Source organism: Taudactylus pleione, unplaced genomic scaffold (assembly GCF_031769625.1).
Source record: "Taudactylus pleione unplaced genomic scaffold, aTauple2 ptg000242l, whole genome shotgun sequence".
Taxonomy (NCBI): Eukaryota; Metazoa; Chordata; class Amphibia; order Anura; family Myobatrachidae; genus Taudactylus; species Taudactylus pleione.
In genome coordinates, this window is record NW_028284644.1 from 8355716 (window position 1) to 8380043 (window position 24328).

General features: G+C 43.1%; 1 protein-coding gene across 4 annotated transcripts in view; it reads right to left on the bottom strand.

Annotated features, from left to right (window-relative positions):
• USP49 (ubiquitin specific peptidase 49) overlaps positions 1-9126 on the bottom strand; it is a 93881-nt gene extending 84755 nt beyond the window's left edge. For 2 of the 4 annotated variants that reach the window (XM_088479609.1, XM_088479610.1), the window contains exon 1: positions 9028-9126. The gene's annotated coding sequence lies outside the window, so the exon portion shown is untranslated. Of the gene's footprint in view, positions 1-8528; positions 8785-9027 lie in introns of those variants that run through there. The other 2 variants (XM_088479612.1, XM_088479611.1) reach the window with 2 other exon arrangements.
• Positions 9127-24328: the final 15202 nt, after the last annotated feature.

Here is a 24328-nt window from a genome sequence, read left to right on the forward strand (position 1 = left end):
CCAGGATGAGGCCCAACACGTCAGGCTTGGGAGCTGGACGCATGGAACTCCAAGGCTTCCTACAGGCCCAGCCGCCCTTCTGGTATTAGATGGCCTGGGAAAGGTCTGAGGCCTTGCTCTGTCCAAAGTCCGAAAGTTTCTAACAGATGGCGTCCAAGTCCCTGAAGTGGTTGGAGCTGAAGGCAAACAAGCTGTTCTGGCTGTAGCCAAGTTACTGACAATTTTGTCTAATTCAGAGCCAAACAAGAGCTTCCCATCATAAGGTAAACCCTCCAAATCGCTTCTTGGATTCAGCATCCGTTGTACAAGAAAGGAGCCACAGGGATCGTCGAGCTGCTATGGCTGCTGTAGAAACCCTGGCCTGTAGCAAACCAATGTCTAAGGCTGCCTTATTTATCTCAAAGATTTCCCACTAAATCCAGCTGTTCCCTGGTAGCATTAGAGGCTAAGGATTCTTCCAGACCATTAGCCCAAACCTCCATGGCTCGACCCATCCAGCAAATAGCCACAGCTGGTCTGCACGCAGTCCCCGAAAGGGAACAGGCAGATTTAAGGCATCTGTCTATTCTCTTAACTGTAGAATCCTTTAGAGACGACATGGAAAGCATCGGAAGAGAAGCGCCCTTTACTAAGCGTGTAATATACAAATCCACAACAGGTGGAGTTTCCCATTTGGAGAAATAATTGTCAGCAAATGGGTAAGTTGAGGCCAGATACCTCTGCGGCTGATAACGCTTCCCTGGCGTCTTCCACGCATTCTCTAAGTGATTCACTAGTTGATCAGACAACAGGAATACATGTTCAACCATCTTTTCTTCCATAAAATTTGCACGTCTAGATTTAGGCGCGGGAGGCTCATCCTCCTCACTAATCAGGATTGCTTTAACAGCCTGTATTAGCCCAGTAAAATTTAAACTTAACTTGACCTCCAATTCCAAAGGAGGGGACTCAATGTCGGACTCATCAGGGAGTAGACCCTCATGTGATGTTACATCCTCATATAGATTGGCCTGTGAGGGCCACCTGACCCTTTTCCTAAGTCTAGTGCTAGGTGCGTTAACCTGCCGCACCTCGGTCGTACCGTGTAATGCCGCAGGAACTGTATTAATTCACTCTGGGTGTAGTACCTGTGTGGGTACATATATCTGCGGCAAGACCTGGCTGGCAAAAGACGTTCTGCCATCTTTGTCAGTAGCCCTGAAACATAGTCCCCTGGTAGAGGCCGTCTTGCGGCAAGAGTCGCAGAGAAAGCTGGAGGGGTATAACATTGCATACATAACTGTTCAGAGGTTATGTCTCCTATTCTTAAAAGTGAAACTGCTGTACTTTCTTGCAATGCAATCTATTAGTTGTCTGTCCCCCTGAAACAGTTTCCTGGCTGCCGCTGCTGTGCGTCAGAGGCCGCAGACAAAACCAGGGGTGCATAACGCAGACATACCACCTCAGAGATTGTCTGCGGTCTTTAAAACTGCTGCACATTTCCTGCAAAGCAGTCTAGTAGTTGTTAGTCCCTCATAGTTCTCTGGCTGTGGCTGCTGAGCTTCAGAAGCCGCAGACAAAGCTGGTGGGGCATAACACTGCAGACATAATTTTTTAGGAACTATGGGCCTGATTCAGAGCCGGTCGCTATTTGCGCTTGCTCGTCCAGAAAATAGGGGTGGCTATTCAAATGAACCGTTCGCTGTTTGCGGTCTGTTCACGCCTCTAGGTCTGAACGAGCGAACAAAACTTGCGGTCGTTTTTTGGGAAACTACGCCCCCTGGCCGCTCGCATCCTACGTCATGTCCGCTATTTATTAGATTAATCGAGTACATCGAACAGGGTATGAGCTGCTCGCTATTCTTGTGGTTGGGTTTTGCTACCACAATTTTGTGAGCAGTTCTGGCTCTAAAATAACCCAGTGACGTGGACAATGACGCTGCTGTATTAATTATGCACACCCATAAAACGCCCGTTTTGACCTTTAAGCACGCCTGCGATCGGATCTCCACTCCCCGTTTTCAAGCACCTTCCCATGTTACCACCCACATACGCCTCATCCTGTCACTCAAATTAGCAGGCATTCGCTATTTTGCGAGCACATGAATTTCGGCCGCACTGACTGGTTCGCGCATGCGTATAACGATCCGTACGCATGCGCAGTTGGGCAAACATCGCTCGGAGCGAACGAGCTGCCGCTTACGAGCGGCTCTGAATCAGGCCCTATGTCTCCTTCCTTTAAAATGGCTGTACATTTCCTGCAAAGCAGTCTATTAGGAAGTCGAATCGATATACCACTCTCACTACCAGATATAGTGAAGAGGATTACTACTCAATAGCTGTGATTGAAAAAGGGCCACACCCTTGTGATTAACCACACAACACACCACCAGTCCTTATGGCTCAAAATAGGACAAAGTACAAGGATAGCAGCAAAATCACTGACAGTTGAAAGGAGAAATTTCAGACAGTGCTAGCATACAGTCACAGGCAAATGCAGAATACATAATAGCTGCATTTAAATGGAACTTACTGGTCAACTATAAAGACTTCTTTTATGCGTCTAATAGGACAAAAGTGCTACATACACTAACCACCCACAGGAGGAGAGGTATGTAGGGGGACCCTTGCTCCACACTGCCCTCTGAGATCTGCAACACGAGCAGAAGCACTCGTTGGGGGTGGAGCCGGAAGGAGAAAGCTGTCACAGTTTGAGGCAGACCACAATGGAAAGACTTTCTGTACAGCGGGGAGGAGCATCCTCCCCAGGCCAGCATTTAATCCTCAGGATGCTGGAGTATAACCGCAAACTCCAGCCCGCTGTCCCAGGCGGCTTAGTGTGGACGCAGGACTCCGTGCCTGGCCACACTTACTGTCAACCCCAGGGAGTCCCCAGCCCTGGAGGGAAAAGACAGCGCATCGGCAAGCACCACCGCGGTGTGTGTTGCTTACCTGTGTCCCCGTTGTCCAGCCTCTGTCTAGGGAACCTCCGAGATCTCTGCCAGCTAAAACCTCAGAGGCCCGCTGCAAAGCATGGATCAGTACCGGCGACCCAGCACAGTCGGGGTGAAGACGCAGTAGTGCGAACTTCCACTGGACTGTCTGCACTACTGCATATAATGAATAACACTGCGTGTTCAGTGACCGACTCTGTCTGGGCACCTAACGAAACTGAGGAGCTCCCGGCCTAAAGGTGGGGTATAGGGGGAAGGCCCTGGTGCAACCTGGGAGAAGAATTTAACTGTGTGGTGCCCAGATGACCCTGCATCACCTATAACCCCAAAGTTACCTGTGAAGCTCCTATGGAGCCAGAAGAAGAAAATAGGTTTTGGAAAAACTAGCTTGGTGGTACACAGGTTAATAAACATTGGTGGGGCAGTGGGTACACTGGTGGTGCAGGGGTTAATAAACATTGGTGGGGCAGTGGGTACACTGGTGGTGCAGTGGAATACAGACTATGTATATACTCACTACAAATCTCCCCAGACAATCCATGCTGCTGCTGCTCTCTCCGTCGTCTGGCACAACATGGAGGAGGGGAGTGGACAGGGATATTGTCAACAAATCGACCATCATACACCGCATCCTTCATCATGCACACACGGAACGATGTTTCTCAAATCGTGTACAATAGGTCGAAATCTTTCTGCAGATTCAATTGCTCAGCGACGACTATGTACAACGGCGGGGGCGCACATCGGCATCATCCCCATACATAGCACTTTTTTACACGACTGCTCGTTCCAATCGATCAAAAATGGACAAAGCCTGTGAAAGAAAATTAAAAATCGCACCATGTATGGGGGCCTTTAGTCAGTGGAAATGTGAGAGAGATTGCACCTTTAGCAGATCTCCCTATGATGGACAATCTGAACTATGACTGTGCTGGGAATACTCTGCTTGTTTGAACGGCTTTCTCATGTAAGCTATATTATTGTTCCTGAACTGTGTTTTCCTTATGTAAGGAGTCATTACACTGGCTCTGCCTTTTCAAGCCTGGAATAAAAAGCTTACCTGTTTGCATCATCTCCCATTGGTCACCTGAACTTATCCGCTACACTGATCAAAAACAATTAAGAGGCAATTATTAAACAGGGGCACTTGTTTACAAATCCTAAGCAGAGTTTTATTTCAGGCATACTTAAAAATTAAATAAATACCCCCTTAAAGCTTAAATTCAGTGTTCTCCCTGAACAGTGTTGACTGGTGGAGGGGGGCAGCCTCACTGAACACCACTGCCCAAGGCACCCCCAGCTGGGCCAGTGCACTCTGCAAGAGAGGCCAATCCCAAGCACATCAAAAAGGCCCTGTGAAGAACATTGCACTTATTTAAATCTTTGCCTTCACCAAATTTATACCTGCAGAGATTCAATTTCTTGCCCATCTTTACTTAGCCATTTGGATAAATTCCAGGAGGTGGTTTATTGGGAGCTTGAGGTACAGTATTGTTGATGCTTCATATATGCTACTAAAACATCTTGATAAAAACAACTACTACAGGTTAGAAAAACCAGTCATCAAGTTCCTGGATGAAACAACTTAAAATAAAAACTCTCTCTAGAGTTAAAAAAAAAAAAAAAAAAAGGGGGGGAAAGTCTGCTAGACGTCAGCTTAACCAAATGGCACTTCTTGAATATGGTCTAAAGTTCTGTTCCATTTCTATATAAAACATCCTAGCTATCATAGGTAAGTTTCAGTCTACAGTTGGAGCAGATGTTGAAACTACAACTTGTCAAGGCTGAATCAAGGAACAAGCTGTAGTTGTAAAAACATGAACAGTTGTGCTTTAATACATCTGTTGACCAAAGAACATTAGCTGGGATTTGTCCGCCATTATGCCAAAATAAAAGTCCTATAATATGAGTGCAGATTGTTCTCACCTATTTACATGCACTACATTGTAAAACCATGGACAGGGTCAGTAGTTATATCCTTAGGAATTACACCACAGCCACGCACACGTGCATGGTCCACTTGCAATTAAATAGCCATCCCTCAATTTCAAAAGCCCACAGCAGCCTGTACAGGAAGTGATGGGAGGCAGACGGTTCTCCAAACTTCTGTTTCTTATAGATTCTAATGCTTTATTAAAAGGCCTACTGTTATATTAAAAATTGGGGACTCTTCCATTGATTACATTTATTCATTTTACATACTACTGAGATAAGGATTAATGTGCAGCTCTTTAGCGGGTTAGATCGCTGCCCAAGGCGAACTCTAAAATGTATCAGGTTTCCCATCTCTGTTATATAGTTTTCAATTGTGAGTTTGCACATATTTATTCATTGTAGACATGTTATCTTTAATAACTGCATATAACATCTTGGACTCTAAACTTATATTTTTCTCTGAATTTAATTCTTCCTGAGAATTTCTCCAATGGCACCATACCCCACCAACCCAGTCCGAAAGGAAATGTCTGCCAACAATGTACAATTTTAACCACAAGCCCAACTAGCATAATAGTGTACATACTGAGCCACATTTTCTGCTTGAGTCAGCAGTGCAAGGGATTTATACAGTTAACAGGAGTTAATTTGTAACAGTAAATTTCACAAAGCTGTGGCCATTGCTCATTCTACCTCATCTTATCACTTGTTTGATACAATGGAGAATCGCTTTAAAGTTTTGTCAAAGGCGGATAATTGGCTGAGACAGAATCAGTTTAAAATTAAATCTGCAAGACGCCATTTTGCGAATGGCAATAAAACGCAATTTTTGCGAATCTCACACATTATAAGTACATACAGCGATGCTATTATTTAGCGTCGTGCGATTCCCACACAATAGAAAGATGTTAAAAGTCCTCATTATATAAATAGTTACTAAAACATATAATATGATCAACCCTGCAAAACACGTACCACGGTGTACTCCACAAAACACATAGTCACACAACGCTAACTAGAGTCTTTTCTTAATACCCCAATACTTACACACTGCACATTTACATAAAAAGGTTCCCTGATATTAAGGTTAATATTTAAGGTTTTATTCATTATCAGTAATGTTGTGAAATACATGTTATTTGATATCTAAGGTTTAGTACATGATAAGCAGACCGTGTTTGGTGTCATTCTAAACCACTGTGTGTTTGCAGATTTCCGGTTCCATGGGGGAAGAAATCGCAACGTGTCTGCAAGTTATGGATCATAGAGAGTTAGGCATTAAAATGTATCCTGTAATGCAGCCAGTCTAATTTGTTATGCAGTGGGAAAATGGACACAAAGAGCTGTTGGAGGCTGGATTTTGACCATACGAATTGACCTATGCACTGTACTGTAACAGAAGAGCCAGGAAGAAGAACCAATGGAATCATGCCAAACTGTTCTATTGTATTGCCTATCCCTGTAAGAGTATATATGCAGGCTCTCTGAAACTAGATGCTAGTCTTCTTGCTTTGCTGTTGACAGAGGTTTCATCTTTGATGCTGGGATCTGGGTCCAGAGCGCGTGCGTATGTAACGACAGTACCTTGTGTCTGTAGAATTTGTTTGCGCTAATTGTATTTAGATCACAGCATGTAACTATCTGTTTTTATGGTGAAAAATAACTTTTTGTGCTTTGGAACCACAATCAAAAAGTCTGAAAACAATTATTTCTTGTGCGACTCATAACGCTAAACAGCGACAATTTTAGAGTGTATAGATAGGTAGGAATCCATAGTTTGTAGGTCTCAGTCTTGGTAGTAAAGAACATTCATTAAGCATCTCCACACTAGTAATCTAACCTCTGTTCCATTTGCAAACTATTATTATCCTTTATTTATATGGCGCCACAAGTGTTCCGCAGCGCCTTACATTGTACATAGAACTAATAAGTGAACAAAGAAACAAGTAACTTACAGTACATTACAGTGCAGGACAAGGACACGATTTATATACATTGCTGCAATAGCGATTAAAGAACTCACAATAAGCAGCCGGGAGTTGGCAGTCACGTGTTAGATGCCCTTATGGGGAGTAAAGAGTAGAAGAAAATGTAAAGAGAGGCACATGAGGGAAGAGGTCCCTGCTCGTGAGAGCTTACATTCTAAAGGAATTCTAAAGGTTTATGATAACTGATGTGAACTAAGCTATCTCAAATCGCACATTCTGGGAGTAAAAGGATCACTGCTTGGTCCACAGAGAGCATTGCTGCTCTTGAACAGTTTATGAACAGAATATAACAGAGACATACCCCTTGTGAATGAGAAAATATATCTATATCTCTCTCAAGGGTACGGCGGCACTCCGGGCTTGTAGACAAAGATTTGTCAGCTGAAAGTGCAACGTTCACTTTCAACGCTTTAATGCGTTTTTGTCAAATATATTATATAGATTTACAAAAATGTAACTATAATTTATTTGACAAAAAACGCATTAAAGCGTTGAAACGTTGCACATTCAACTAAGTAATCTTTGTCTACAAGCCCGGAGTGCCGCCGCACCCTTGTTTTTTGTTCATGCGATAGGGTGTCACACTCTTCCCACTGGATAGCACCCAACACAGCAACAGCTCGGACCGATCCACAGAGTGCCGAATCACAGTGTATGTATATATTATATATAAAAATCAGATATGAACAATAAGTTTACAAAGTGCATGCCATGAATGGATGACCTTAACATTAAGAATACCTACAAAATCAAAAAAGGCAAGACATACATTTTGTATGCCCAAGCAAGTACATTAAACTACAAATATGCCATATCCCTATAAAACAAGATGTATCACAATTTTTCTATAATGATTCTAAAATAACAAATTGTTAATGAAATATTGAAGAACAAAATCATTGTTTAGAAGATGGGCTACTTATGAACTCTGCATAATCTTTAGCAGTAGGTATTTTGCATGCATTAGACCTTTAGCCGTAAACAATGGTTTCTAAGTTTTTTTTGTTTATTAATAATACACACCAAAAAATTACAAAAGCATGCAGTAGATTAGAGGCCTTTGGATGCCTGTTTAGGATGATTAACTTCTACTTTTAAGCAGCCCATACACGGAACGATAAAGCAGCCAATCCGATGGATTTATACGATTTGGCTGCTATATCGCACCGTGTATGGGCATGATGTCAGACCGAACGCGCACCCCTGGGGTCGTACATTGCACCCCTGATCCTACTGCCGGATCAGTCAATCAGGGGATGCGATGTGCGATCCCATGCAGCACTATGCGGATGGGGGAGAGGGGAGCAGTCATATCGAGCGGTCAGTCACCCGATCGCACCATGTGTGGGGACTGCCCGATATGTCAGACGTCAGCTCCCCCGTCGTGTCGCACGGTGCCTATTGCACAGTGTAGGGCCGGCTTTAGGAAATACACAGTTTAGGCAAAATAAATGACTGTCAAAGTGTATAACACAGGCTTTTTTAGATGTATGCAATAATAAGCACAACCACCTGAAGTGTAAATTGTCAATACCCCTACTTCACTATCCACTTACTAATTACTCCATCTGGTCACTAGATTCATAGACATCTACATTTCAAATCATCTCACAAGCAGGCCTACCTGCACACTACACACATTCTAGATAGACAGATATCTTTCATATCACACCTGTTCTACAACCTGCAGCAACGGCAAAGTTAGGCATGGCGAGGATAACTGAACGGAATAACGGGTTATTCCCGGGCGCACAGGCCGGTGCAGGGAGAGGGGAGACACTGCTGCTGTGGGTGAGGGACAGGGGTCCCTATACAGCCAGGTTATATGGACCGGGCAGTGCATCTGGCTCCAGCACTACTGTACACCAGCCTGTATGAGAGCAGATAAGGGTCACAACAAACCTGCCCACTTAGGAAGTCACCCTCCCAGGGCACACACCGTGTGTGTAACATCCAACAATAATGAGGCGTTAATGGGCCGGCATTGGGGTAGCATACACAGATCACACGCACGCCGCTCTGGCGCCTTTGTATTATTTACATGTGTGTGTGTACATACAGGAGCTGGGTATGTGCCTCCCCCGGTTCCACCTCCTCCGGTTTATTTTTCTCTGCTCCTCCCCTCGGCCCCCCCTCCATCACACAGCACCCCGCCCCCTTTGTACCGGTACCTGCTTCCACGGTGTCCGCCCCTCCTCCTTCTCGGTGTCTCCGCCTCATGTCTCCGCCGCTCGTGCTCTTTATTCCGCCATTCGCCGCACGCGCGGCCTGTCACCCGCCGCCACTGCGCACAGCCCCGCCCCCCGGCTGTATATGCCATTCTCCCACTGGCTCCCGCCCGCCGGCGCCTCTGCCTCCGCACGCTCTGATTGGTGCAGACGGCAGCGTTACCTCCTTATTCCATTTCCCCCACGCTCGGCACACGCAGGCCGTGCTTTGGGTATCATTGAAACTCTACGCAAAGTGCGTAACTTCTGTGAAGAAAATCCGTCCGTAAAGTGTATTTCTGTTCGTGAATGCCGGAGTCGATGGAAAGTGTGGTTGAGCCGCAAAAGGGTAAATAAGGTTGCTGGAGACAAAGGGCTCTTAAAGGTGCAGTGTTCCGGAGTGACTGTAATATAATGCAGAGGACGGTGAACTGGTGTAGTTAGAGCTGTAGGCTGCCTGCTGTGTAACCCATAAGTAGTGTGTGATTCTTTAATATTACAGTGGGATCCAGCAACTGCTAAGAGGATGTACAGTGAAATTTACCAGTGTAACAAGAGCATTTGCTAACACAAGGGGCAAGCAACGCATATAGGGGTATTCAATATGGGTGCGATAACATCGTTTTTTACTTTTTAACGTTTTTGCGTTAATATCACTTGTTTTAGTTTTACACCGTATTCAATTCCATAGACTTATCGCAGTTTTGAAAAGTCTTTGATAAAAAATGGTGATAACTTTTCACCATTGAATAGGTGTCGAAAAAAAGTGCAGAATTGGGGTTTAGAGGTGCAGGCTTAAAAAAAATAGCTTGCACCCCTGAGATTGACATTTAAAAAAGAACTGTGTCAAGAAAAGTTTTTTTAAAAAAAATAGGGACACCCCAAAAAATTTATGTAAAAATTGGGGTGCAAAAAAAAAAGGGAAAAAATTGTTAAACAATAGGGAAATAGGTTCAGGGCTATTCTGCATGTATGCGGCAGGTGTTTTCTAGAATAGAATAGAATTATAGCGGCAGGTGCACAAATGCAGAATTTAAAAAAAATTACTTTAGGGACACCAAAATATGCTAGTACCCATTTTCATGTACCCCAAATTTGATGGGACCACTTAAAAAAATGAAAAAAATAACCTAAGTGCTCTTCTGCATCACTTCTTCAATGTCGGAAAAAAAACACCTGCTGCGGCTATTTAAATTCCCGACTCAAATAAAGGCTAAAACGGGGGTACCCATAGTGTTCCCCCATGTTTTTACAACTTTAGGGGGGTCTTACAATTATTTTAAGAAAAAATTCGTAACTTTACGCAAATCCAACTTCGGAGTTTCCCGTTTTCGTCAATTTTATTTTGAATACGGGGATAAGCGGGAGCGCGCACCATACCTTTATGCAGAAAAAAACTCCGATATGAAACGTTAACTTTGCCAGGGAAGTTAACCTTTCATATTGAACACCCCTCATAGTCTTTTAGGCAGGTCTGCAATGTGTCTGATTAAAAAATAGGTATTCCAAATAATAGATTAGCGAAAGTACTTTCTGTTTGGCAAGCATTATACTTTTACACCTTGGGATCCTCTCTGCACCAGATCCAAAAGGTTGTGGCCACAAACAACTTTCTCACCTAACAAACTACATAACTTCCTTTGGCTCAAGTGGCCAAAGTATTCAGGTCTGGATTGAAAGATCTACAGTAAAAAGGTAGACAATGTCTCGATAGACACTAGCTGTTAGACAGTCAATAAAAAAGGTTGACACACTAAAGGTTGGCATGTAAGAAGGTCAAAAGGTCGACGAAAATGGTCGCCACGTTTTTTTTTTCCTAACCCTAATCTTCACCCTAACCCTCCTCTTGGTGCTTAACCCTAATGCGGCCCATACACGGTGCGATTTGAAAACGTACGACACCTCGGTACGTTTTAAAATTCAGCCCGATGCATTGCATGCTGTTGTGAATGGTAAACAATGTATCTTACAAGATGCTTCGTTTACCTATTTAACTGCATGAATGATTGCAGATCTTATAGTTTTTCCATAAGATCTATGATGCCGATGTACGATGGCGGGGACGCGCATCGCCGTCGTACAGCATGCCAAAACATACGATATGAACAATTGACATCGATCAAAAACATGCATATCGTGTGTAAAATCGCCCCGTGTATGGACCGCGTAACTCCTAGTGTCTAACCCTAACTTTCGGGGAAGTTGCCTGACTCTAACCGGCCCTTCTAGAACCTAACCCTCGGGGTAAGTGCCTAACCCTAAAAAACAAAATCATGTGTCGACCATTTTTGTGTCAACCGTTTGTACCGGTCGACCTTTAGTGTGTTGACATTTTGTACCTGTCGACCTATTGACCTATTAACATCTGGTGTCTATCTAGACATTGTCTACCTTATTACTGTAGATCTCTAGACCGGATCCCAACGTATTCACAATAGTAAATTAAGTTGAAAGTTTACCAGCACATGAAAGGTGTCATGTTGGACTAGTATGATCTTCTATGGCGTAATCATAATCTAACAAAGTTTGGTATGAGACACTTTCCGTTGTCATAAGAGCCATGCCCGCAATTATCACTACATATGCACTGTATATTTGTGTGTGCTTTAGTGCAATATGATCCCTATTAAGTTCACCGCTTCCTTTTAGTATGTAAGCTCTCATGGACAGGCCTCTCTTTCCTCTTGTTCTCCTGGGCACCGTGCTCCAACCCCGTGTATCCTCTAATCCTTCAGCGACTCTGGGCCATATTCAATTAGCGGCAAAAAGCCGTTATCGGCGATACTTTTTCGTCGATGATGTAATTTTTCTCCGCTTTCCAGTTATCCCCATATTAATTTGTTCTGACTTTTCGCTGGTGCGAAAAGTCAATGCATCGGGACCTATGAATAGGTGGCGAGAGTAAGTGCAGAATTGGGGTTTTGGGGTACAAACTTCCAAAAACTACCCTGCATCCCTTGGATAGAAGATGTAGTCAGGAAGCAGTCGGTCTAAATACCGACTGCTGGCTTCCCGACTGTCAAATCCCGACAAGGTACTAATGACAGGCGTCGAAATCCCGATGCCTGTCATTAGACCTCTGCCGGGAGCCCGACGCCCGGCATACCGAACGAAGGTAAGCCGGGCGCGGACAGGCGCGGGAGGGAGGATTAGGTTTAGGGGGGAAAATTGGGTTAGATATACTTACCTAATTAACGATCAGGATCTTCACCTCTGCCGGGCTTCCGCTGTCGGGATTTGAACCGCCGGCCGTGCGGCCAGCGGTAATACCTACTACACCCCTTGGACAGTCCCCCAAAGGTATTGTGTGTCAAAACATTTTTAAAAAGTACCACGGGACACCCCAAAAACCTACTTTCGTTTTGGGGGAGAAAAAAACAAAAGTTAGGGGACAAACTTCTAAACTAGCGAAATAGACTCAGGGGGGTCCCCAAGTATGCGCCAGGTGTTTTTTAGTTTGCAGGTGGATTTTTCAAGTTTTTTAAAAGTTCACATTACTCACTTTAAAATATGCTTGCACCCATTTTCAGGCACCCCAAATTTGATAAATCCTATTCTTCACCACTTTTCCAAAGACGCAAAACAGCAGCTAATCAGATAATAATTTAAATACCCCAAATACCTGCAGCAGGGCTATTCGGGGGTACCCATAGTGAACCCCCATGTCAGAGCATCTTTAGGGGGGTGTTAGCCTGACTTCCTCAAAAATGACAGCACTTTTCACTCATTTCATTTTCGCGGGGTCCCGTTTTCGCCGATTTGGAATTGAGTACGGGGAAACGCGGGGAAAAGAGCGATACATTTTAACTCTGCAAAGCGGCGATGATGGTGAATGGTCCAGCAACGGACTTTTTGCTCCTAATTGAATATGGCCCTCAGACTTTGCTTGTCCAAACGTTGGGTACACGATCACAGAGTACTGAATTGCTCCGCAACTTGACAATGTATGCTCCTGAGTTTCCCTACCTTCATTATTTGCCCTACCCAGTCTGTGCTGGGTGAAGTATGATATGTTGATACTGACCATGTCAACATTCATCATGTAGAGAAACAAAAAAATCCAGCGCTACTAATGTGTATAAAAGAGATTACCAATGGCCTGTTGAAATCATAAATCTCATACAAATTTAATACAATATTACACTAAGAATACATTTAAAGTGCATATAAATAATGAAATAAAAAATAATGAAAACTGATGTTAAAAAGCCACATACTGTATTAATATAAGTGAACCATATCTGATTGTTCCTTAATGAATCCTCCTTCCAAATAATACACAGTCATATACTGTAATACCACCGGAAGGTAAGTAATCCGCCAAAGTCAAAAGGGGCTCAGGAAGTCCGAAATTGTACGTAGCCAGTAAGTGGATAGGAGTAATTCTGTATATCTGTGAATTTACAGATTTACAGAAATACTTCTATCCACTTACTGGTTACATACAATTTCGGACTTCATGAGCCTGTTGCCTTTGGCAGATTACTTACCTTCCGGTGGATTATTACAGCCCTGTTATCATCTGCATCGGCCACTGAATGTTGCCAAGGACTGTGGAAAAACCCTTTATCTGATACCGGTAATACTGACGCCTAAAGGATACTTAAGTCTACATTTCTTTCACCAGCCAGTGTATGACTGTGTATTATTTGGAAGGAGGATTCATTAAGGAACAATCAGATATGGTTCACTTATATTAATGTGTGGCTTTTTAACATCAGTTTTCATTATTTTTTTATTTCATTTATATGCACTTTAAATGTATTCTTAGTGTAATATTTTATTACATTTGTATGAAATTTATTATATCAACTGCCCATTGATAATCTTTTTTTATACACATTAGTAGCTCTGGATTTTTTTGATTCTTGTATATGTGTTTTTAAGAGGCTGACATCCCCTTTTTCTAGCAGCTCTCTGACAGTGCTTAGGTATAGTTCGTTTTTTCATCATGTAGAGACACTGATTAAATGTCGGCATGTTAGAATGGTAACATTTTGTCCCTGGTGGCCCGGCTGTGACTTACTCGCTCCTGGCGGCTTCCGGGTCCCGGCGGCTATGTGACTTCACTTCTGGGTTAGACCTCCAATCCTGCGGCATTCTGGTAAGTATTCCCTACCGTTTACCCTCTAGGGTATAACTCCCCCCCCCCGGCAGCCTATCCCTAACCGTCCCACCCACAGCCTAGCTCTAATGTCGACATTCTGGGAATGTAGACAGGTTGCCTGTTGACATTTTAACAATGTCAACAACATAAATGTTGACATTTTGAATGTCAACATTGTTAATGTTGACCTAATGACTACATCCCATCTATGCTGATATTAATTCTGGACACTGTGAAATGTTTTTATGTTTAACCTGTAAATTAATTATATTGCTGCACTCTTGCAGAAATAAAACCATTTTCATAAGTACTGAGGGCCTGATTCAGACGCGCTCGCAAGCGGGTCGATGGTGGCCCAGTGCACATGCGCACGACGGAGCCTGCTCCGTCGCGCGCATGCGCGAGACCCGGTTAGAGACGGGCAAACCGTCGCTCCGGGTCTCGTACCAAAGGGGGCGTGCTGACGATGTTGAGTGATGGGAGCGCCTACCATCTGGGGCCGGCCCCACTGACATCACAAGTGATGTCAGTGGGAGTGCTTTCGGCTCTGTTTGAGCTGAAAGCACTCTTGGGCTTGCGGCAACGAGACCCTACCACAAGGGTCTCGTCGCAAGCCCGATGGTCTTGACCATCGCGACCATCATCATTGCCGCTTGCAAAACCAGACGGCCGGCCCTGATTCAGAGCGAGCGCTCTGTCAGAGCGTCCGGCTCTGAATCAGGCCCTGAATCCATCCGCTAATGATAAATTAAATTGAAGTGGAAATGTTGCTCTCCTGTGACATGAGCACAAAGTTACATACCCACTTGCATTTTTTTTTTTTAATGCTAACAAAAATTCATAGCACACACATTTTTAATAACCTTGTAGGCTTTCCAAAGCATTGAAACACACAGACATGGAATAGATACAGATGTGCCCAGCCATGCATCTCGTGCCACACACTACGCCTTGAGTCGCGCCAAACAGAATGGTTTCGTAACGGAATGTAGCATAGCACTGGTGGAAAAAAGTCATAACGTGTAATACATCTTTTTGTCCACCAGGTGTCACTTTTCCTAAACTACAAATTGCATGCGTCAGATTTCCAATTTATTTATTTATTTATTACCAGTTATTTATATAGCGCACACATATTCCGCAGCGCTTTACAGAGAATATTTGGCCATTCACATCAGTCCCTGCCTCAGTGGAGCTTACAGTCTATATTCCTTATCACATGCTCACACACATACACACTAGGGTTAATTTGTGTTGGGAGCCTATTAACCTACCAGTATATTTTTGGAGTGTGGGAGGAAACCGGAGTACCCGGAGGAAACCCACGCAAACACAGGGAGAATATACAAACTCCACACAGTTAGGGTTGTGTTGGGAATTGAACCCACAACCTCAGTGCTGTGAGGCAGTAACGCTAACCATTACACCATCTGTGCTGTCCAATGCATTTTCTGTATCACCGCCCGATGATTGACTGGCAGAAGCAGTGATTCGGTACACTATAGTACAGCATTTTCCTCATGGAATCAGAGCTGTAGAAGAATGTTTAATAAACTTTTAAAACATTACATTAAGTGTGCGAGTCCTGTGCTTTTTTATAAAAATATTTCACAGGCACGCATGCACGCATAGCTCTGTATTACACACTGTGTGTTTGAAGCTGCACACTTGCGTCAATGTCGGCACTGTCCCAGACTATAGTGATTTCATGACTTTAGGAACTAGTAGCGGGCTCTGGGCCTGATTCAGAGCCGGACGCTATTTGCGCTCGCTCGTTCAGAAAAAGGGGCCGGCCATTTAAATTGAGCGCTCGCTCTTTGCGTTCTGTTGACACCTCTATGTCTGAGCGAGCGAATGAAACATGCGCTCGCTATTTTGTAAAGACGCCCCCTGGCCGCTCGCATCATACGTCATCTCCGCTATTTGTTAGATTAATCGAGTACATTGAAAGGCGTCTGAACTGCTCGCAGTGCTTGTGGTTGGATTTTCCTACCGCAATCATGCGAAGTTCTGGCTAAGAAACAACCAAGTGACGTGGTCGATGTCGCTGCTTTGTTAATTATGCACACTCTTAAAACGCCCGTTTGGCACGCCTGCGTTCGGATCTCCACTCCCCGTTTTCAAGCACCTTCCCCTGTTACCACCCACAAACGCCTCGTCCTGTCACTGAAATTAGCAGGCACTCGCAATTTTGCGAACACACGATTTCCGACCGCACTGACTGGTTGGCGCATGCGCATTACGACCCATATGCATGCGCAGATGTGCGAACATCGCTCGGAGCGAACGAGTGGCCGCTTACGAGCGGCTCTGAATCAGGCCCTCTGTTTGAAAGAGGGGTTTCTATATTACAAACTGTGCATTTTAATCCGCACCCTTGCATCAATGTCAGCGCTATCCCAGACAAACACTATAGTGATTTCATAACTAGAAACTAGCAGTGAGCTGTTTGAAAGTGGGGTTTTAATCCACACACTTGTGGCACCATCGGCGCTGTGGTGGCTGCCAACTCTGGGGGTTGCAATGGGATCTCTGGCGCATGCCCAGTGGAGCTGCTCCATACGCCAGTCGTGCTATGCTGTGTCATATGGAGGCTCATAGTATACAATGCCTGCTGTAATTCGCAGACGTCACATCACATACACGACAGGTGCAGCTCTTGATATGACTGGCGTGTGGGCTAGAGGTTAGGTGATCACCTTGCTATAGTGCTTGTCCCGGATGTTCAAGACCTGAAAAGTAATAATTATTTTTTTTTTAAATCTTCACTACAGGATTGAAAAGAAATCACTTGGTGGCGTGTGAGTTCTGTCATTTATACAGATATGTGTTGACCAAAAAGACGCACTCCCAGCATTGCATAAAGACCAAGCAATTGAAGTTCAGTATTGTTATCCAACCCTTACTGAACTCAATACATTATCCACAACTTCCCACCACCTGGCATTTCTATGCTACTTTATGCCACTGTACTGCTGATGCACTGTGTGCACAAGGAAGTGGTGTGCGGTGCTACATATGCCATGTAGCGCCCTGCTAGTCGCGCTATGGTGTGGCATATGGAGGCTCATACTGTACTACTTCGCAAACCCAGTGGGTCGGGAGTCACACACTGCATCCCAGACTATAGTGAATTCATGACATTAGAAACTAGTAGTGGGCTCTGTTTAAAAGTGGGGTCTCTATATTACAAACTGACTGTGCGTTTGAAGCTGCACACTTGTGTCAATGTCGGTACTGTCCCAGACAGACACTATAGTGATTTCATGACTTTAGAAATGCGTATCCCCATGTAGCACCCTGCGAGTCGCACTATGCTGTGGCATATGGAGGCTCATAATACTGTGCATGCCCAGTGGGTCACACACACTGCATCCCAGACTTAGACACTTTTAGAAACTAGTAGTGGGGTATTTAAAAGTGGCGTCTCTGTATTACAAACTGTGCGTTTTAATCTGCACACTTGCGGCACTATGGTGGCTTCCAGATCTGGGGGTTGCAATGGGATCTCTGGCGCATGCCCAGTGGAGCCGCTCCATACGCCATGTAGTGCCCTGCTAGTCGTGCTATGCTGTGGCATATGGAGGCTCTAAATACTGCGCATGCCCAGTGGGTCGGGAGTCACACACACTGCATCCCAGACTTAGACACTATGACTTTAGAAACTAGCAGTGGGGTCTCTGTATTACAAACTGACTGTGCGTTTTAAAATGCACACTTGCGGCACTGTGGTGGCTGCCAGCTCCGGGGGGTTGCACATGGGATCTCTGGCGCATGCCTAGTGGAACCGCTCCATACGCCATGTAGCGCCCTGCTAGTCGCGCTATGCTGTGGCGTATTGAATCTCATAGTACTGTTAATTTTTTAAGCTTACTGTAGAGTAGGTGGAGGGCACAGTGAGGGAAGGGCTGGAGGGGGAGCACGGGATGGAGCTGGGTGCCAAGATACCTACAGAGTATGGGAGAAAGGTAAACACAGTGACGTGCACTGTAATCAGGAATTTTATTTTTGTGGTGGGGAAATGAATAGCCAGCCCTGAAGTTACAAGTTACGTAGCCTACACGTGAGAAGCACTGGGGGGGAGGGTAGGATAAGGTAAAACAATTTACCTACAGTATTATTTTTTTTTAGAACTCAATTTATTAAGGTTTTAGAGAGAATACATTACAAAATGTATTATAAGTATCATCACATAGCTAACATATTGTGAAAATATCGGCATATAATATAATTAACTTTTCTTAGGCCCTCATTCAGAGCCGCTCGTAACCGGCCGTACGCTCGTAGCAGTCCGATGTTGTCAAACCACGCATGCGGTGTAACAGTGCGCATGTGCGTACGGCTGATTGCGATAATTTTTTCAGTCGTTCGTCGAATAGCGAACAGGAAGTGACATGTCAAATGTGATTGACAGAACTGTCCGTTTTGGGGCGGTGACGGGGGTGGAGATGGGAAAACGCAGGCGTGGCGAGGCGTATTTTGGCCGTACATACATTATCTGATGTGAACGGCCAATGTGAACGGAAAAAGTGTTACGTCACTGTCTGATCAACTTTCCATTCAAACTGCTCGCATAGCTTGTGGTCTGGTGTTCTCTACCACAATGACGATAGTCTCTTCGTTCCTCCCGCTGCTCATCAATGGTTTCCCAATTGATCAATTGAGGCCTCAAAAACAATCAGTTTAGAATTGCAAAAATGCTTGTACGTTGTTTAGCAAATAGCCTTTTGTTACTAGCAAAAAAACGTACGCAGCTGAACTACTCAGCTGCTAATTTCTGGGTTAGACAATCAATTAGCTTACAAATGTATTTTACCTTTGCGTGTTTTTGCCAACTTTCTTTTTTTTTTTTTTTGGGCAACAATATTGTATGCAGGTTTGTTGTTTTTCGTCATTTTTTAGGGGCCAAGAAAACAATCTTCCTTTTTTTTTTAGATAAGTGTTAATTAAAACTCCTACATGGTTTTTAACCCGTGTTTTTTTTTTTTTTTTAAATAATGTTACATTTCCGTTGTATTGTTTGTAATTTTGTTAGTGGGATTACCTTTTAACCAGTTTTTGAATGAATTAACAATAGATTTTTTCAGTTTTTCAAATTATTTTTATTTTGATACACAATTTTTTTTAAGTGTTTTTTTTTCAAAAAGAAAATATGGATAACTCTAAAAGAAAAAAAAAAAAAAAAAGGACTATAGTTTAAACAAAGATACAGTTTATTTGACAAAAACAAAGTACTGGCAAATGCAAAGATGGGAGAAGTACAAACTTAAAAATTTACACACAAAAAGCCAACCCAAAAAAGGGCGAAGTACGCCAAAAAAATAAATTTGTTGATACGGTAAACAAGAAATACACAACTATGAGTGTTTTGATATGTGTCAGTGGTAAACATCCAAGACATTGTCTAGAAATTTTTTTTTACCAAAAATTGAAAATAATGAAACATTTAGAAATGCACAGGCAAAAGGACATCACCCAAAAAGCCAAAAAAGCAAAAACAACCATAGTTTAAAAGGGAAACATACCGGTCATCTGTATTCCGGCTCTTGGAGCCCCTACATCCTCCTCCTCTGAGGTGGGCCAGTGCTGGTCCAAAGAAGGAGGGGAGATTTGGCTCATGGAGGAGGGTGAAAAAAAGAGACGTGGGGAAGGGGAGGGTGAAGAAAAGAGAGGGGGGGGAGGTTGAACTTTGCGGGTTTGGAAAATTGGGAGAGGGAGGGGCCTCAGGTACTGGCCGGTCTGGGGTGGAGGGGGAAGGTTGGGGACAGTTGTTTTGGCTGGGAGTGGGTGATAGGGGATGAGCCCGTCGTCTCCTTCGAAGTCTATGCCGGAGTCTGCGCTCAGCCCCTAAATGATGGATGAAAAATGTTTAGGTTTTTTTTGGGGGGGGTTTGGGAACAAATGTACCACGCCAAAAATGTAAAAACAGTACAACAACTGGAAACATGCACACGCAGGTAGGGACGCAAAAAAAGACCACAAAATAAAAAAAAACACTTACTTGCTTCTATCTGCATCCGCAAACATGCCAGCAGGTGTGGCGTGCGGCAGCGCAGATCCGACCACCTGCGCTCTAACTGCCCGATATTTCGGCGACAGCCGAAGGAGCGCAGGCGGTGGCGAACCTCCGCGTAGGCCATACGCTTCAGGCGGTTGGTGATGGGGGGAGGCTGTCTTGTAACCCGCCGGTCCATCACCTCGGTGAGGACCAATAGCTCCCGCCTAGTAAATGCGGAGGCTCTCATGATGGCAATGATTTTTTTTAACACAAAACAGTTTTAATAAAGGACATACAAAAAATTTGATTGGCTAATGTACTTTGTAAATTAACAGGAACCATTCTATTGGTTATTGTATGAGTCGTGTCCTACAGGCTCAAAAATATAATGTGAGTTATGATAGGCTTCATGCAGTGACATGCGTAAGCTAATTTAAATAAACAAATTAAAACACTAAAATATGCCTATCACAACCACAGGAAAACAATAGTAACCATCATAAAAAGAAGTAATTTTGATAAAGTAAACCATTGGTGAAACCGTACGTATTCTGCGGGAAAAATGACACACACTGACAAGAATAAAGTTTATTGAAATTGAAAAAAAAAAAAGATTGAAAACATGTGAAGAGCAATTAAGCTAATTAATATATTGATTGGCATGAAACGATTCAAGTATGTTTGCAGAATGAAAGAGCAGGTAATCGAAATCTGACAGGCCCACTTCCGGAATTGACTTGTGCGAGCGTCCAAAGCAACCAAAGAGGAGACGAACGGTCGCTATTTTGAACGGTCGCAAGCTAGAGGAGGGGTTGGGAGAATATGGGGCGGAAGGTTAGCTACGAGCGAACATACGAGCGAGCGCTTACATTTTTTTCGCTCGTACGGCGGACGAGCGAACGGCCACTTGCGTCCGGGTCTGAATCAGGCCCTTAGTCCGTAGGCAGGAAGAACTCTTCAATGAAAATGAACATATATTAAGTTACCATACAAATGGCTATAAAGAAGATCCTGTTGCAGTATGAAACCTTAACAAAAAGATATAAACATATAATGAAGAGTTAACAATATCCTTAATCAGGTTGTTCTGTATAGAACCCAATTAAGGAATAAAGAGTGAGAAGAAAGATGAAAAGAGAAAGAGGGGGGGGGAGGGGGAGGGATAACATATAAGGATGATAAGGTAATCCAATACCAAGGGTAGACAAGACTGTACAATTTTTGCAATAAGACATGGGGTTTTATGAAATAGGCCACACAGAGCGGAATCCATATCTTCAAGTAGTCAAACATTAGTCTCCAACTGACGCATTAAAAACCAGTTAGTGGATTAAAAAATTGTTTGAATATGTTACTGGGTTTCAGCATCTAGTTGGTCAATATAAGAACCCCACTTTTTATAAAAACGAGTAACACCTTTCTCTATATCTGGTAGAGTGGCATGCCGCTCAAAGAACAAAATTTGTAAGAGCATATTTTTGATGCCAGTTACTGTAGGAGGAGACCTGGAGGTCCATTGATTTAATATAAGTTTCTTAGCTATAGTGAGAATAACTGAAAGTAGGGGTATAATAGATTTGCATCTAGCATCAAGATTCCAATTTGAAAAAAGTAGGAGGAGGCATGAAGCAGGATTTTTAGCTAATCTTAAGGAAAAAATATTATTTATAAAGTTAATGGTTTTGTCCCAAAAATTTTTTATTTTGCCACATTGACAAAAATTATGAAAAAAGGATGCTTCTGCAGCTCGACATTTCAAACATCTACCAGACTCGTTGGGTACCATAAGTTTCTCTGTGATTGAGATATATACGCTCTTTGTAGCATTTTCAAGTGTACCTCCTGTAAGGCAGCAGATTGTAAATACTTCAATGAAGTAGAGCAATGATCTAGCCATTTCTCCGGAGGTTCCAGAGAGGTAATATCGTTTGACCATTTCAGATATGCCAGTTGACAGAGAGCTACTTTTTGTGGAGCTATAAGCTCTGGGTTTAAAAATTTGATTCTAAAAATATTATTGCTTAAAAAAGTAATTAAAGTAACTATATGATCCACATCTTGACCGCCTAACAGGGCTGGGGGTTGATTTTTTGCAAAGTGTCTAGCCAGTAGATACATAAAGAAATTATTATGCTGTAATTGATATGTGTCTTTTAGATAGGAAAATGTGTGGATTATACCTCCAGGATCGAATATGTCTCTTATGGCGGGATTCCTACAGATTTCCATGAGAGAAACGTTTTATTCTCTAAACCCGGTGAAAAACAGGGGTTTCCCCAAAAAGTGTTATATGGAGAGCTGGTGGGATTTCTACGTAGTTTTTTGTTAATGGAGAGCCAGGCTTTATATACATCTGTAAATAAGACATTAGTTAATAAATTAGCAGGTAATAAGAGTTTCGGGGTATGTAAAAGTGTGCTAGGTGAAAAGGGGTGAAACAAAGCCTCTTCTAGATCCCAATTGGTAAAAATAGATCTCATCAACCAGAGATGTAGTGAAAGAGGGCAGCCTGTGTAAAAGAGTCAATGTCAGGGACACCAAATCCTCCGTCACCCTTCTGTAATTTAAGCTTTGCAAAAGCAATCCGGGGCTTTTTCCCCGCCCATATATAGTTAGAAAAAAGGGAATTAACTTGCTTAACATCTGTCTTAGTGAGGCTAGTAGGGAGCATCTGTAATAAATAGGAAAGTTTAGGGAAAACTATACTTTTAATAACTGTTATTCTACCTAATAATGACAGCGGGAGGGGCATCCAGTGTAATAGTGTCTGCTTGATTGATGAAATAACTGGCAAAAAATATACATCATACAAAGATTTCAGTCGAGTAGGAATTTGTACTCCGAGGTATTTAAGGGAAGACTTACATATTGGGAAGAGTGAGAGGGAGGGGTGTGATGTAAGCAAGGAGATATCTCCCCCCAGGGGAAGCATCTCTGATTTTTGTGAAATTAACCTTGTATCCTGCAAAAGAGCCAAAGCAATTTATTATAGAAGTAATATTTGAAATAGAACGGAGGGGATCAGAAATAAATAGTAACATATCGTCGGCAAAAAGAGCCAACTTCACCTCACAGTTACATAAACGTATTCCCGAGAAAATTGGGGAATTGCGCAAGGCTATAGCCAGCAGTTCTAATGCAAAATCAAATAAAAGTGGGGACAGTGGGCAGCCCTGGCGTCTACCTCTATTAATACAAAAATAGGGGACAAGTATCCGTTACTCAAACTTTGTGAAGAAGAATTACAATACAGACGTTTGAGAAGTTTAAGTCTGCAAGCCAATATTTTCATAAATAATTTCTAGTCAGAGTTCAATAGGGAGATAGGTCTGTAAGATTGAGGAAGCTCCGGGTCTTGTCCCGGTTTTGGCAAAACCTTAAGCAGCGCTGAATTAAAATAGAGAGGAGGAGCTTCTCCTGATAACAGTTTATTAAAGACAAGTTGTAAGGTTTCGCTGATTTTAGGGACTAAGATTTTATAATAATCATTTGTAAGCCCATCAGGCCAGGGGCTTTACCTGGTTTAAGGTGATGGATGGCGTTAGTTACTTCTATAGTAATAGGGGCTAGAAGTGAGGAGACATGATCATTAGTCATCTGTGGTAGATTAATACTCTCCCAAAAGGTTGACTTCTCAGTAGTATCAATCTGCGGTTTAGAGTATAGATTAGTAAAAAAAATGTGTAGAATGCTAGATATCTGAGCTCCCGATCTAGTACTATTTCCATCTGTGGATCTAAGTGATTTAATAATGGTCGGGGGGTGTTGGCCTTTCAATAAATTGGAGAGCATTCTGCTAGGCTTGTTACCATATCTATGAAAACGGCAATGAGAATGAAAAGTGTATTTAGCCTCAGTCTGTGTCAGAAGAGTATCAAACAGCGCTTTCTGGTGGAGATATGTCTCCTTAGTTGCCGGGGAGGGATTCGTTTTAAAATGTTGATATGCTGTGGTTAGAGCGGTCTGTTTCTCAAGATATGTATTGCGAAATATTTTATCTCTATGGGCACAATAGGACATGATATCACCCCGTATAACTGGCTTTGAGGCCTGCTAGAACAATAATGGAGAATCTCTCTCTGTATCTACATTGTTATGTTTATAACTCATCCAAGCAGATTCTAACATAGTACGAAACTTTAAAGAGTGGGATATATGTG